Source organism: Podarcis bocagei (assembly GCF_964188305.1).
Source record: "Podarcis bocagei genome assembly, chromosome: 2".
In the NCBI taxonomy this organism is placed as follows: domain Eukaryota; kingdom Metazoa; phylum Chordata; class Lepidosauria; order Squamata; family Lacertidae; genus Podarcis; species Podarcis bocagei.
In genome coordinates, this window is record NC_138126.1 from 1672184 (window position 1) to 1685090 (window position 12907).

Sequence of the window (12907 nt, forward strand, 5' to 3'; positions counted from 1 at the left end):
CCTGCAGACTGTCTTGCCAGAGTGGTGCATGCTCTGGTTATCTCCCGCTTGGACTACTGCAATGTGCTCTATGTGGGGCTACCTTTGAAGGTGACTCAGAAACTACAGCTAATCCAGAATGCGGCAGCTAGACTGGTGACTGGGGGCGGCCGCCGAGACCATATAACACCGGTCTTGAAAGACCTACATTGGCTCCCAGGACGTTTCCGAGCACAATTCAAAGTGTTGGTGCTGACCTTTAAAGCCCTAAACGGCCTCGGTCCAGTAAATCTGAAGGAGCGTCTCCACACCCATTGTTCTACCCGGACACTGAGGTCCAGCACCGAGGGCCTTCTGGTGGTTCCCTCACTGCGAGAGGCCAAGTTACAGGGGACCAGGCAGAGGGCCTTCTTGGTAGTGGCGCCCGCCCTGTGGAATGCCCTCCCATCAGATGTCAAAGCGATAAACAACTACCTGACATTCAGAACACACCTGAAGGCAGCCCTGTTCAGGGAAGTTTTTAATATGTGAAATTTTAGTGTATTTTTCATCTTTGATGGAAGCCGCCCAGAGTGGCTGGGGAAACCCAGCCAGATGGGCGGGGTACAAATAATAAATTATTATTATTATTATTATTATTATTATTATTATTATTATTATTATTATTATTATCAAGAGATGTTCAACTCCCCTGCCCCCACTTGGGCGCCTTTGAGGCAATAAAAATGGGAGCCCCCACCCCCAGGGATGGGACTTGAACCCCCTGGCAGGAAAATCTGGGGTGCCACGATTCTGGCTTGGTGGGTCCCCTTTGGGTGGAGACTGGGGTGTCCATGGAAGGGTTAATCAATTATTTATTTATTTAATCTATTAGTTGCTTTCTCTTGCTCAGGGCAGCCCAAAGTGACTTACAACCAGTTGTTGTTGTGGTTGTGTTCCACAGTGACACTCCAGGGCCTTCTTTGTTGTGTTTCCTGTATTTTTGGGGGCAGAGACAAGGCTGTTCTCGCAGCCTGCTCCACCATAAGGGAAACTGAGGCAGCCCCCTCAGGCAGGAGATGCAGGGAGGGGCAAGGAGGGGAGGGAGCGGAGTCCCAGTTGGCCAGCCCTGATTTAACCCTCTAGCCTCTCGTCCAGTGGAAGGTGCTGTCCCATTGCCAGTGTCCCAGACACAATGCAGCCGCCTTGGGAAGTCAGTGGTGCAGGATGATTTGCGAATGTGTGCAGTTGGTGGGACTGTATCAGGAAGATGTTGGAGATCACGGAGGAAGGAGAAATGAAAGCGTTTTCAGAGGAGGGGGAAGAAGGGGAAAGTGTGTCCCCCCAGATAAGACTCCCATCCTCCCTGGCCATGGGCCATCCTTGCTTGGGCAGGTGGTACTTTGAGCCCAACCACATCTGGAGGGCCAGAGGTGACTCACCTCAGCACAGAAGGTTCCTCTAGGGCTCAGTGTTACTTGGGAGTTGGTGGAACTGGATCTTAAGAGTTCTTGAGACATTTCCAAGGGATTGTGATTGGTATCCAGACCCTAACACTATAAAGCCAAGGTGTCCCCACTGAGCAGTTTATCAACCCTGCTGGCTCCTGGGGAAGACCTTCTGAAGGAAATGGTTTGTCCCCAAAGTTAATTCCTTCCTTCCTCCGCTGCTGCTGCCCACACTAAAGGAATGTCTGGATGAAACCTCAGGGATGTCTGGCTCCCATTACAAAGAGATCCAGTTGATATTCTAGAAAAAAGTGTGGCTAAGATTCCAAGTCACAATCATGGCAGAGAAATACAGCCAGGGAATATGAAACTCATTTGAAGATTTTTTATTATTATTATTATTATTATTATTATTATTATTATTATTATTATTATTATTATTATATTACATTCAGGAGGACACACCATGGGTTTCATCATTCTTTTCTTTCCCACAATCAGTGTTATTCACCTTTAATACTCACCTTTTTCAGTGTAACACATATTTTTATCTTGTGATCTTCAAATGAAAAGAGGTATAACAATTTAATAAATAATCCCCAGTTGGAGCAGAGCTAGAATATCCGGAAGCCCTTGGCCACCCACGGCAAAGGAGGAAGAACAGTGAGAGAGGCCTGGACAGGGAATCTCCGCTAAGATAGGCCAGTGTCAGGAGGCGGGTGCGAGACCCGGCGGCATATAATTATTATAAATCATAATAGGGGTGGGTGTCTCAATCTGGCCTTCCCAGCCGTCAGGCTCCAGCTGCTTTCCTTCTGCATCTCGAGCTCTCTCCATTCAAGAATGCAAGGCTGAGAGATGGAGTTCCAACCCCAAGAACATTCTCCAACTGAGCACTCCTTCAACCGGCCACAAGCACCAAGCCTTGTCACTAGACTTATATATGGGTCTCCCAAATGGTCAATATGGAAGTCCTTAGGCCAAAGGGACTGTGCAGGTGATTAATAAAGATCTAGAGGTCGAAGGGGATGAAATGTGGCCCAAGGGGTGGAGGATTATAGTGCAGCAGATGAAGAACTTCATGATGATCTTTGGACCCTGATGAATATTGGCCAGGTTCATGGAACATAGAGCAGCTCCCTTTCCTGTGAGAAACCACTTTTTATAAAACGTAAACCCCACAGTTCAACCGTATTCTAAGATAATGCTGCTTCATTAATGCTTAATTAAGGGTTAGGAAAGGCTGATGATGCATTACCATTATTTAACATTACTTCATCTGTCTTTCCTAAAAATTTGGAACATATGGAGGACAGGAAAGAATGTACAAGACGTCAAAATAAGAGCAGGTGCTAATTGATGTGTGTAATATTCCTTTGTTCTCTTCCTAGGTTTCCTTTCCCCCCGCTCCTCCCTGTTGAAAGAAGACCATGGAGAAGGCAGTCAAAATTCTGGAGGGCCATGTCCAATGGGAATAACAAAGAAACCATATAAATTCATGGATTGTGAAAAGAGAGAGGAGAAACAATTTGAAAGTATGGAGTGTGGGAAGAGTTTCACTGACAGTGGAACACTTGGAAAACATCAACGGACTCACACAGGAGAGAAACCATTTAAATGCATGGAGTGTGGAAAAAGCTTTGGTTGGAGTTCAAACCTTCGTATACATAAACACACTCACACGGGGGAGAAACCATATAAATGTAAGGAGTGTGGAAAGAGCTTCAGTCAGATTGGACAGATTAGAAACCATCAACGAACTCACACAGGGGAAAAACCATATAAATGCATGGAGTGTGGAAAGAGCTTCACCGATAGTGGATGATTTAGAAAACATCAACAGACACACACGGGCGAGAAACCATTCAAATGCATGGAATGTGTAAAGAGCTTCAGTCAAAGTAGACACCTTAGAATCCATCAACGGATTCACACAGGGGAGAAACCATTTAAATGTTTGTGGAATGAGTGTGGAAAGAATTTCAGTACAAAGAGAGGACTGAATATTCATCATAAAACTCACACTGGGGAAAAACCATTTAAATGTATGCTGTGTGAGAAGAGCTTCACTGTTAGTAGAACACTTAGAAACCATCTTCGAATTCACACAGGGGAAAAACCATATAAATGTATGGATTGTGGAAAGAGATTCAGTCACAGTGAAACACTGAGAAAACATCAACGGACTCACACGGGAGAAACCATTTAAATGCATGGATTGCGGTAAGCACTTCCCTGATCATGGAACACTTAGAATCCATCAACGGACTCACACAGGGGAAAAACCATTTGAATGTAAGGAGCCTGGAAAGGGCTTCACTTCTAGTGGAGCAGTAAGAAGACATCAATGGACTCACTCAGGGGAAAAACCATTAAAATGCATGGAATGTGGAAAGAGCTTCAGTCAGAGTGGATACCTTAGAATCCATCAACGGATTCACACAGGGGAGAAACCATTTAAATGTTTGGAGTGTGGAAAAAGCTTCAATACAAATAGAGGACTGAATATTCATCATAAAACTCACACTGGGGAAAAACCATTTAAATTTATGCTGTGTGATAAGAGCTTCACTGAGTGTAGAAAACTTAGAATCCATCATCGAACTCACACTGGGGATAAACCATTTAAATGCACCGAGTGCGGAAAGAGCTTCAATCGCAGTGGAACACTTAGAAAACATAAATGGACTCACACAGGGGAGAAACCATTTAAATGTAAGGAGTGTGGAAAGGGCTTCACCAATGTTGGAAATGTTAGAAGACATCATAGACTCACACAGGAGAGAAACCATTTAAATGCATGGAATGTGGAAAGAGCTTTATTGATGGTACAAATGTATGGAGAGTTGAAAGAGTTTCTTTCAGAGTAGAACCCTAATTTCACACACAGGAAACTTAGACGACATCAACAGACTCACTCGGGGACAAGCAAATAAATGTATGGAGTGTGGAAAGAGCGTCAATAGAAGTGGAAACCTTAGCAAACATCAGCGAACTCAAAAAGGGAAAACCACTTACGTATATGGAGCGTACACAGAGCTTAAGTCCTGATGTTCTTAGAAACCATCAATGGACTCGCAAGGAGGAAAAGCTTTAAGAGTTGAAGCCCTACAATCCACAAACTGAAAAATCTACAATGGTTTGAATGGAAGGAGTGTGGTGCAGGGATGGATGCTGGGATGTTTTTGCCTCTACGCATGGGTCTGGGAATGTTCTGATCAGTTTACATTGAGTTCAGTACCCTGACCTGTTCTTAACGCATTGTTGACCACATCCACGGATCACGATTGTTATGTTCTTTCATGTCATGCAAAATCAATCATTAGTAATAGTTTAAGTCTTGATACTCAATCACTACTTAATAGTTTAATAAGGAGGTTTCACGCCCGTCCCATTCTGTGTTCCCTTTCCCACCCTTTAATCTATTGATGATTAATACCTATATTCAATCCTTGCATTGTATTCATGTTAACCAATCAGCAACAAGCACATATGTAATGCTGTAATATTCAATAAAAGGGACTCTCCGAGACTTGCTCGAGAGATGCCTCCCGTATGACACCTTGCCATTCGTCTCTCGCTTATTTCAACCCAACAGTGTGGGAAGTGTTTCAATTGCTTTATATATAGATAATTTTATTAATACAGTGGTACCTCGGGTTACATACGCTTCAGGTTACAGACTCTGCTAACCCAGAAATAGTGCTTCAGGTTAAGAACTTTGCTTCAGGATGAGAACAGAAAGCGTGCTCCGGCGGCGGAGCAGCAGCAGGAGGCCCCATTAGCTAAAGTGGTGCTTCAGGTTAAGAACGGACCTCCGGAATGAATTAAGTACTTAACCTGAGGCACCACTTTATATAATTTTATTTACAAATTGCGTTCAAAAATGGAAGCATTCACCTCTGGGTTCTTGGCGTTTGAAAGCCCCAAACGTTCAACTTCCGAAGCCTTCTACAACCGAGATTCCACTGAGAATCCAGCAATAGTGTGTTGTCCAACGATATCCATTCTTTTAACCAACACAAAGAGGCTGCCTCGTAGTAGAAAATCTAGCAGTGCTAATCCACCTCTATTTTTAGTATCTATCAAAATTTTATACTTTATTCTTGGTGTTTTCCCCCTGACAGAGTAATCATGAAATATCTCTTTGCCATTCGTTAAAGAAGCAAACATTATTTATTATTGGTAATTTAAAATAAAAACAGTATCTTAGGTAAAACATTTCTCTTTATGGTTGAAATCCTTCGTAAAAGTGATAGTTTCATCCGCCCCTATATTTCCAAATGTTTTTAACATTTTTTGATACTCTAACGTAATTGGAATATGTTGTAATTCAGTGTTTTTCAAATAAACCCTCATTTAGTCTCCATCTATACAATGAACTCTTTTCACCCCTCATTATCATCCATTTTGAGTTTTGATCTGATATACCGTATTTTTCTCTCTATAACACGCAGATTTTTTTCTCCTAAAAGGGAAGGGGAAATGTCTGTGCGTGTTATTGAGCGAATGTGTGGTCCCTGGAGCCGACTAGGGCAAGCGCAGCAACAAAAATCAAATCGCGTGTCGGAGAAGGGAAACCTGAAAAGAGGAAGCGGCTGCTTTCCAGCATTCTGCCTCAGGGTCTTACTGACCACCCGCTTGTGTTTCGTTGCTGTGTTTGCTCAAACGGAACAAAGAGCAGGCAAATCCCCTCCCCTCCAGGCAAGCAGAGGGGAAAGCTGAGCGTCCTTCCTCCTAATTCCTCTCCCTGCTCCTCGCAGGCAGCCAGAAAACATGCAGGTGGGAGAGAGGGAGGGAGAGAGAGGGCTGGCTTGGGTGGGGTGGGGTGGGGGGACTTTTGCCTTTCTTTCTTTCTTTCTTTCTTTCTTTCTTTCTTTCTTTCTTTCTTTCTTTGTTTCTTTCCTCCCTCCCATTAAATCTCCATGGCTACAGCCAGCCCCCCAAAAATCACGCACCCACTGTTGCTTGGGGCTGCAATGGTGCAAAAACATGGTTACAAAGCATGGATCCACATGGATCCTCAGGATCTTTGCATTGGGTCACCCCAAATTCACCATCAGATCACATAGCATGTCCATGGCTACAGCCTGCCCCCCCAAAATCACACACCCACTTGCTTGGGGCTGCAATGGTGCAAAAACGTGGTTACAAAGCATGAATCCACAGGGATTCTCAGGATTTTTGCATTGGGTCATCGCAAATTCGCCATCAGATCACATGTCTGTGGCCACAGCATGAAGCACAAAAATGATACATCCACTGTTTCATTCAGAATTCCCCCCCCCCTTGTTCTCCTCCTCTAAAAACGATGTGCGTGTTATGGTCAGGTGCGTGTTATAGAGCGAAAAATACGGTAGTTCTTGGCTGGATCTCTAGTCTTTAATCCTGTAGGCAGGTTCCTTCAATATCCAGATCATGTTTCTTCTTCCCGCAGAATCCTTTGAATCAGTTGAATTACTCTCGTTCTAAATCTCCAAGATTCTGGGGTCTGAATCTCCAAGATTCTGGGTTGGGAAACTAAGGGCCATGGGCCGGATCAGGCACAATTGCCTTCTAGATCCGGCCTGCGGACGGTCCGGGAATCGCCACGTGGATTGCCAGCACGCACGTTCTTTCCCTCTCCCTCACACGGCGGCGCTTTTCTCCTCAGGGACGAGCAATCTTGTCCCACACCGGGTGCCATCAATGGGGGGAGTCGGCTCACCCGCCTGCCTGCCTCAGAAGGGTGGCGCTGGGAAGGGGGGGTGACACTGGCTGCCGGATGCTGCTGTGTTTTCCTCTTGCTCCTCCTCCCTCTCCCTCAGTCCGCCCTTCCTTCCTTTTCTGTGCCCCTTCTCCGTGCCGCTTCCTCATGCGCTTTCTTCGTCACCCCCTCCCTCCTTCATTCCTCCCATGGCGTTCAGGCGGTTTGTTGCAGCGTCTGCAGCTGCCGCTTGCGGGTTGGGAAGCAGCAGCAGTTGGTGGGTAAAAGCTGCAGCAACGCCCCGGTTCCCCTGCCTCCGTCCGCGGCTCCGCCAGGGCTGCTGCTTCTGTCTTCACCAGCCAACGCAGCCTCCTGCCCTGCCCTGGCACCTGGCTGGAGAAGCCCAACTGGGGCTATTGGGACGACAACTGGTACAGGTAAAGCCAAACATCTTCAGGCCTCTTTGCGGACAGGCCAAAATCGCTCATTACCCCCGAAATATAGTCCGGCCCCCCACAAGGTCTGAGGGACAGTGGACTGGCCTCCTGCTGAAAAATCTGCTGACCCCTGATCTAGTAGATCCATTGTTGTAACCATATCAAAAAAGTATTTGGTATTTTGCTTTCTTTTGAGACACTTTCCCTCAGTGTTCTGTCATAGTCCTGTGATCCTACCCCATTAAATTCACCCATAATAATTACCGTATTTTTTGCACCATCTCACTTTTTTCCTCCTAGAAAGTAAGGGGAAATGTCTGTGCGTGTTATGGAGGGAATGCCTACGGGTGGCATGCCTACGGATTTTCCTCCTCTAAAAACTACGTACGTGTTGTGGTCAGGTGCGTGTTATAGAGCGAAAAATATGGTATATTTCTGCCATAAACCTCAGACATACTTTCCTCCAATAGTTGGAAGAAATCTCATGCGAAGAGGGGCTCTGAATCTGAAAGTCCCAGTCCCAAATCTTCATCCTGCCACCCTACGATATTATAAGCAAGCCCCACATTCCTCTTTCCACCTGCAATAGGGAGGTTAGAACAACACTTAATACCCTGCAGGGATCATAAGAGCCAGAATTGCTTTTCATTCACAAACGCTGTGTGAAATATCACTAGTGAACAGAATAATTTAAAGAAGGAAACCAACAACTGGATTAAGAGAGAGAAAAAGGGGATTTGAAATGACCCAACCACAAGATGAGAAGTCTCCCTACTAAATGAGGGAAGGGGGAGGCATGGGGGGGGGGCTTTGAAGTCTCCCTGCTGGGGAGGGAATTGCAGAGCAAGGGCGCCTCTCTCTGTCTGGATCCCTCACTGCCTCATCTCCAGCAGGAAGGGGGGATTTCCAGACTGGGACCCTTCACTCTTAGGGGGAGGTGCTGGGGCCTGGGCAGCTGGATGGATGGACCTCAGCCTGCAGAAATGCTCCCCCCCCCCTTCCTCTCACAGGACTGTTCTGGCCTTGCATGGGAGTGACAAGGCAACACTCAAGGACACCTCTCCATCCAGGGGGGGGAGGGGCTGGTGTTTGAAGCTGGGCTGGGCTGTCAGGGGGCGAAGCCCTTGCTCTGCCTGCAGAAGGACCCCGGCGGAGGGCTTGGCCTGCAGAAGGAGGCCCAGAAGGAGACCCTCCCCCCCCGGCCTCCACTTGCCCAGTTGGGGGGGGCGGGGGCCGGGTCCCCATGGAGCCCCCAGAGCAGGAGGCCAGAGGCAGCGCCGCCCCCTCGCCTTCCCCTCCGGACACAGGGAGGGGGGGCTGCTCTTGCAGACGTGGCTCTAGGGACACGCGCGTCGGGAAAGGCGCCGGAAGTGGCCAGAGAGGGAAAGGAGGAGGAGGAGGGGCGTCGCTGAAGAGCCCCCCCTCCCCCCGCCGCCCCCCCCGCCGCCCTTTCTCTTGCAGAGAAGGAGAGCGGACTAATCCGGAGCCAGGGAGGCGGAGGACCAAGAGGTAAAGGGGGGGGGAGAGAAGGGGGGGGATAGAGGGGGGGAATAGAGGGGGAGGGAGGAGGAGGAAGAGACCCCCCCGCAAGGAGAGCGCCCTCCCTCCCTGGGGCCCGTCGACAGGGGCCCCGATCCAGGCCCCGACCCAGGGGGGGGGAAGGGGGGACCCCAGACCTGCAAGGTCTCCTGGGCAGCAGCAGCAGCAGCAGCCCCGCCAGACTCCCCTTTCTCCTTCCTGGGGGGCCGAGAGAGGCTCAGCTGCCCTGGCGGGAAGGGGAAGGAGGACCCCGAGCAGGGCTGGGGGCGGGGCTGAGGCCCCCCATTCTCCCTGGGGGCGCCTGGCTGGGGAAAGGGAGAGAGGGAGTCCAGGGAAGGGTTAAAGGAAAAGGGGGTGGAGCCTCGACAGAGACCCCGCCCCTTCCATCACCCCTGACCCCCTTCTCCCCCCCTTCCCTAATGACACTACCAGGTTATCTGCATTCACTAGGACTCATCTCCCTACTTTGGATCGTCCTGAATACCACCAATTATAGCCTAGCCCAAACCCAAAAGTCCTGCTAGGATGCATCTTGGCTTGCCTGCTGATGAAACTGAGTGTGTGAGGATTGATGATATTTCCATTTATCCCTTTCAGACCCCTAAGTAGTAGCCGTTGCCAGGACATTGTCCTGTTCGCCTCTGTATAGTTCCAGCCTTATTTCAGACATTGTGGTGGATTGCAATCAGGGTGGGTTTTAAATAAATAAAATTTATTTCAATCACAATTTACGGTAAATCACTAGTCAGTATGATTCTGTTTATTTTTTTTATTTTTTATTTTTAAATTTTCTTTTTATTAAGTTTCATATACATACCCAAAAGAGGGGGGAAAAACACCAAATCAGCCATTACAAAAGATAGAAATAAAAAAAAATATAAGTAAAAGAAAGTAGATAAATGAATAAGTAAGTTGCAAATGTCCAAATATAACATAATCTTATCCGTTTCCATTCCAGTTATTAGTCTTCACATTTGTTTCTTTATAACTTTAAAAACTTAGATCCCTCTTCTTACCCCTCCCGACCTCCATCCCTCCCGCTTTCAGGCTTCTTAATATCCATAATTAATTTCTCCTGCAGCTTATACTTGTTACAGATTTACACATCGTAAGATTTATACCAAACTTGCTATAGTCTTTAGGTTTCTATGGTTCCCTTCAATGTAGCTCATAAATTTGTTCCAGTCGTTCATAAACTTTGCATTCTTTTGCTTTCTAATTTTTTGTGTCATTTTTGCTAGATTAACAAATTCAAATAATTTTGTTTGCCATTCTCTAATTGATGGGGTATTTTGATTCTTCCAGTTTTGGGCAATTAACAATCTGGCAGCGGCCATGGCATACTGAAATAGTACTTTATCCTCTTTTTTGATTTCGTCCCCGACTATTACTAGTAGGAATGCTTCTGGTCTTTTAGGGAATGTATATTTAAATATTTTTTTTAACTCATTATAGATAAGTTCCCAATATTTCTTCATTTCGTCACACGTCCACCACATGTGGAAAAAATTGCCCTCTTTGGTCTTACACTTCCAGCAGTTCTTATTTCCTGTTTTGTACATTTTCCCCAACTTTGCTGGAGTGATGTACCACCTATACATCATCTTTTCTAAATTTTCCCTGAGTGTTACACATGCCGTGAACTTCATTCCACTAGTCCATAATTTCAGCCATTTATCGTACTCTATATTATAACCCAGGTCCATTGCCCATCTTGTCATTACCCCCTTTATTTCTTCATCCTTGGTGTCCCACTCTAATAATATATTGTACATTTTAGATGATAGTTTATATTTGCCTTCAATTATCTCTATCTGGAACTTAGATTTTTTTTCATTCATCCCTATTTTTTTATCTGCTGTCCATATCACATTTATTTGATGGAATTGTAACCAGCCAGATAATTTATCTTTCAGCTCCTCATATGTTTTCATCTTCCATCCGGTTTCTGAACTTGTCAGTAGGTCTTCATATGTTAACCTTTCTCCCTCCATATTAACCTTTTTTATTATTAGTATATCCATTGGGGATAACCACCAAGGTGTTTTCCATTCTAAAAGTTTTTTATTCCTCTCCCACAATTCATAGAGGGGCCCCCTGATGATGTGATTTGAGAATCCTCTATGCACCTTTTCTTTATTTTGCCATAGATAAGAGTGCCAGCCAAACCTATTATCGAACCCCTCCAGGTCCAGCAGGTCAGTATTTTCCAAGGTAATCCAATCCCTGATCCAGCAAAGGCTGGCGGCTTCATAATAAAGTTTCAAATTTGGTACCGAGAAACCCCCTCTCTCTTTCCTGTCTGTAAGGATTTTAAAACTAATTCTTGGTCTTTTACCTTGCCATATAAATTTCGAAAGGGTTCTTTGCCACTCCTTGAATATTTTGGAACCTCTAATTACTGGGATGTTTTGGAACAGAAATAACATTCTCGGAAGTAAGTTCTTTTTTATCGCTGCCATTCTTCCTCTCCACGAAAGCTTCACTCTGTTCCATATTTCTAGGTCTTTTTTAATCTCCTTCCATGTTGTAAAATAATTGTCCTGGATTAGGTTTATATTTTTTGTAGTTAGCCAAACTCCCAGATATCTTACTTTTTTTGCTACTTTAATTCCATACTCCCTTTCCAATTTTTCCCTTTCCTCCTTTCCCACGTTCTTGGTCAGCATTTTTGTCTTTAATTTGTTTAATTTAAAACCGGATAATTTGCCAAATTCCTCTAGCATCTCCAAAGCTATACCAACACTTCTTTGCTGGTTTTCCAGGGATAGCATTAGGTCATCCGCACACGCTTTTACTTTAAATTCTTTCGTTCCTATTTTAATCCCTCGGATCTCTGGTGTTACTCTTATTTTGGTATATGATAAATAAAAGCAGTGACAGGGGGCATCCCTTGTTCAGGTTCTGTTAATTGATTTTGTGGGAACTTGCAGATTCTGGCTTCACACAATTAACTCAAGGCAGTGTCAATTTACTCTTGGCAGAAAGCCAAGGTCTGCTTGACCTAGAAACAACTTACTCTGATTGGTTAACGACCAGCACTCAACTCTGTTATCTAGGAATGCTAGCACAGTTTGGTGTGAGGTGTGTTAGGAGTTAGAAGTGCTGTGTATGGTTTTGAGAGAGAGAAAGAGAGGATTTATTTTGCTTTTATTTGTATGCAGAAACTCTGCTGGTTTTATTTTTCCTTTTAATAAATCCTGTAAGTAGTTCTTCTGAGTCTAGCTGACTAGTCATTACTGCCGCAACTAGCTTCTTCGCTGTGCAGGAAAACTCTGCTACGTTTGGGCTAAAGCCAGTAGGGCTATGCCTGACACTTCAAAGTTCCATGAGGTTATGGGCATTGTGCTGCCAGCCTGAGTTGCGGTGGTGCCAGCATCAACGGTGTTGGTTCCAGTAGTTCCAGAAGTTGTTGTTCTCTGGCTGGTTCCTGACTGTGGTGAGCTGGTGACGCAGCTGACACAAGGACAACAGCTGCAGCGTGTGAGTGCTGGGTGCTGTGGTTCCTGTTTTCTCTCTCGGTGGTCGTGAGTAGCTGGTTCCGGGTTCCAGGGACATCGCTCTCAAGATGGCCTCACAACCAGTTCAGATGGCTTTTGAGCGTCTGAATGACTCCAATTACTTGCTGTGGTCGGAACGCATGCAGGCACTGCTGCAGAGGGATCGTCTCTGGCAAGTGGTGAGTAAGTTTCCTGCGAAGCCTGATGATGAAGACCTTGATAAAGACCAAATAGCAAGGGCCACAATTGTCTTGGGGCTGGAAGATTCCCAGTTGCCGTATGTGAGGGGAATCAAGACAGCTAGAGGTGTGTGGCAAGCACTTAAAGAACTCCATGTGC

The 12907-nt window shown here is 45.8% G+C and overlaps 3 protein-coding genes across 7 annotated transcripts in view; all 3 read left to right on the forward strand.

Annotated features, from left to right (window-relative positions):
* The window catches only part of LOC308580638 (uncharacterized protein), a 327057-nt gene extending 324129 nt beyond the window's left edge, over positions 1-2928 (forward strand). Inside the window, exon 4 of the mRNA XM_081182588.1 lies at positions 2798-2928. The gene's annotated coding sequence lies outside the window, so the exon portion shown is untranslated. The remainder of the gene's footprint in view (positions 1-2797) is intronic.
* Positions 1-12907, forward strand: part of LOC308580832 (uncharacterized protein) — a 265061-nt gene that overhangs the window by 227682 nt on the left and 24472 nt on the right. The window lies entirely within an intron of this gene.
* Positions 1-12907, forward strand: part of LOC308580773 (uncharacterized protein) — an 80695-nt gene that overhangs the window by 50755 nt on the left and 17033 nt on the right. Inside the window, exon 1 of one of the 2 annotated variants that reach the window (XM_081182930.1) lies at positions 4245-5081. The exons of the other annotated variant lie outside the window; for it this stretch is intronic. The gene's annotated coding sequence lies outside the window, so the exon portion shown is untranslated. Of the gene's footprint in view, positions 1-4244; positions 5082-12907 lie in introns of those variants that run through there. 2 annotated transcript variants of the gene reach the window in all.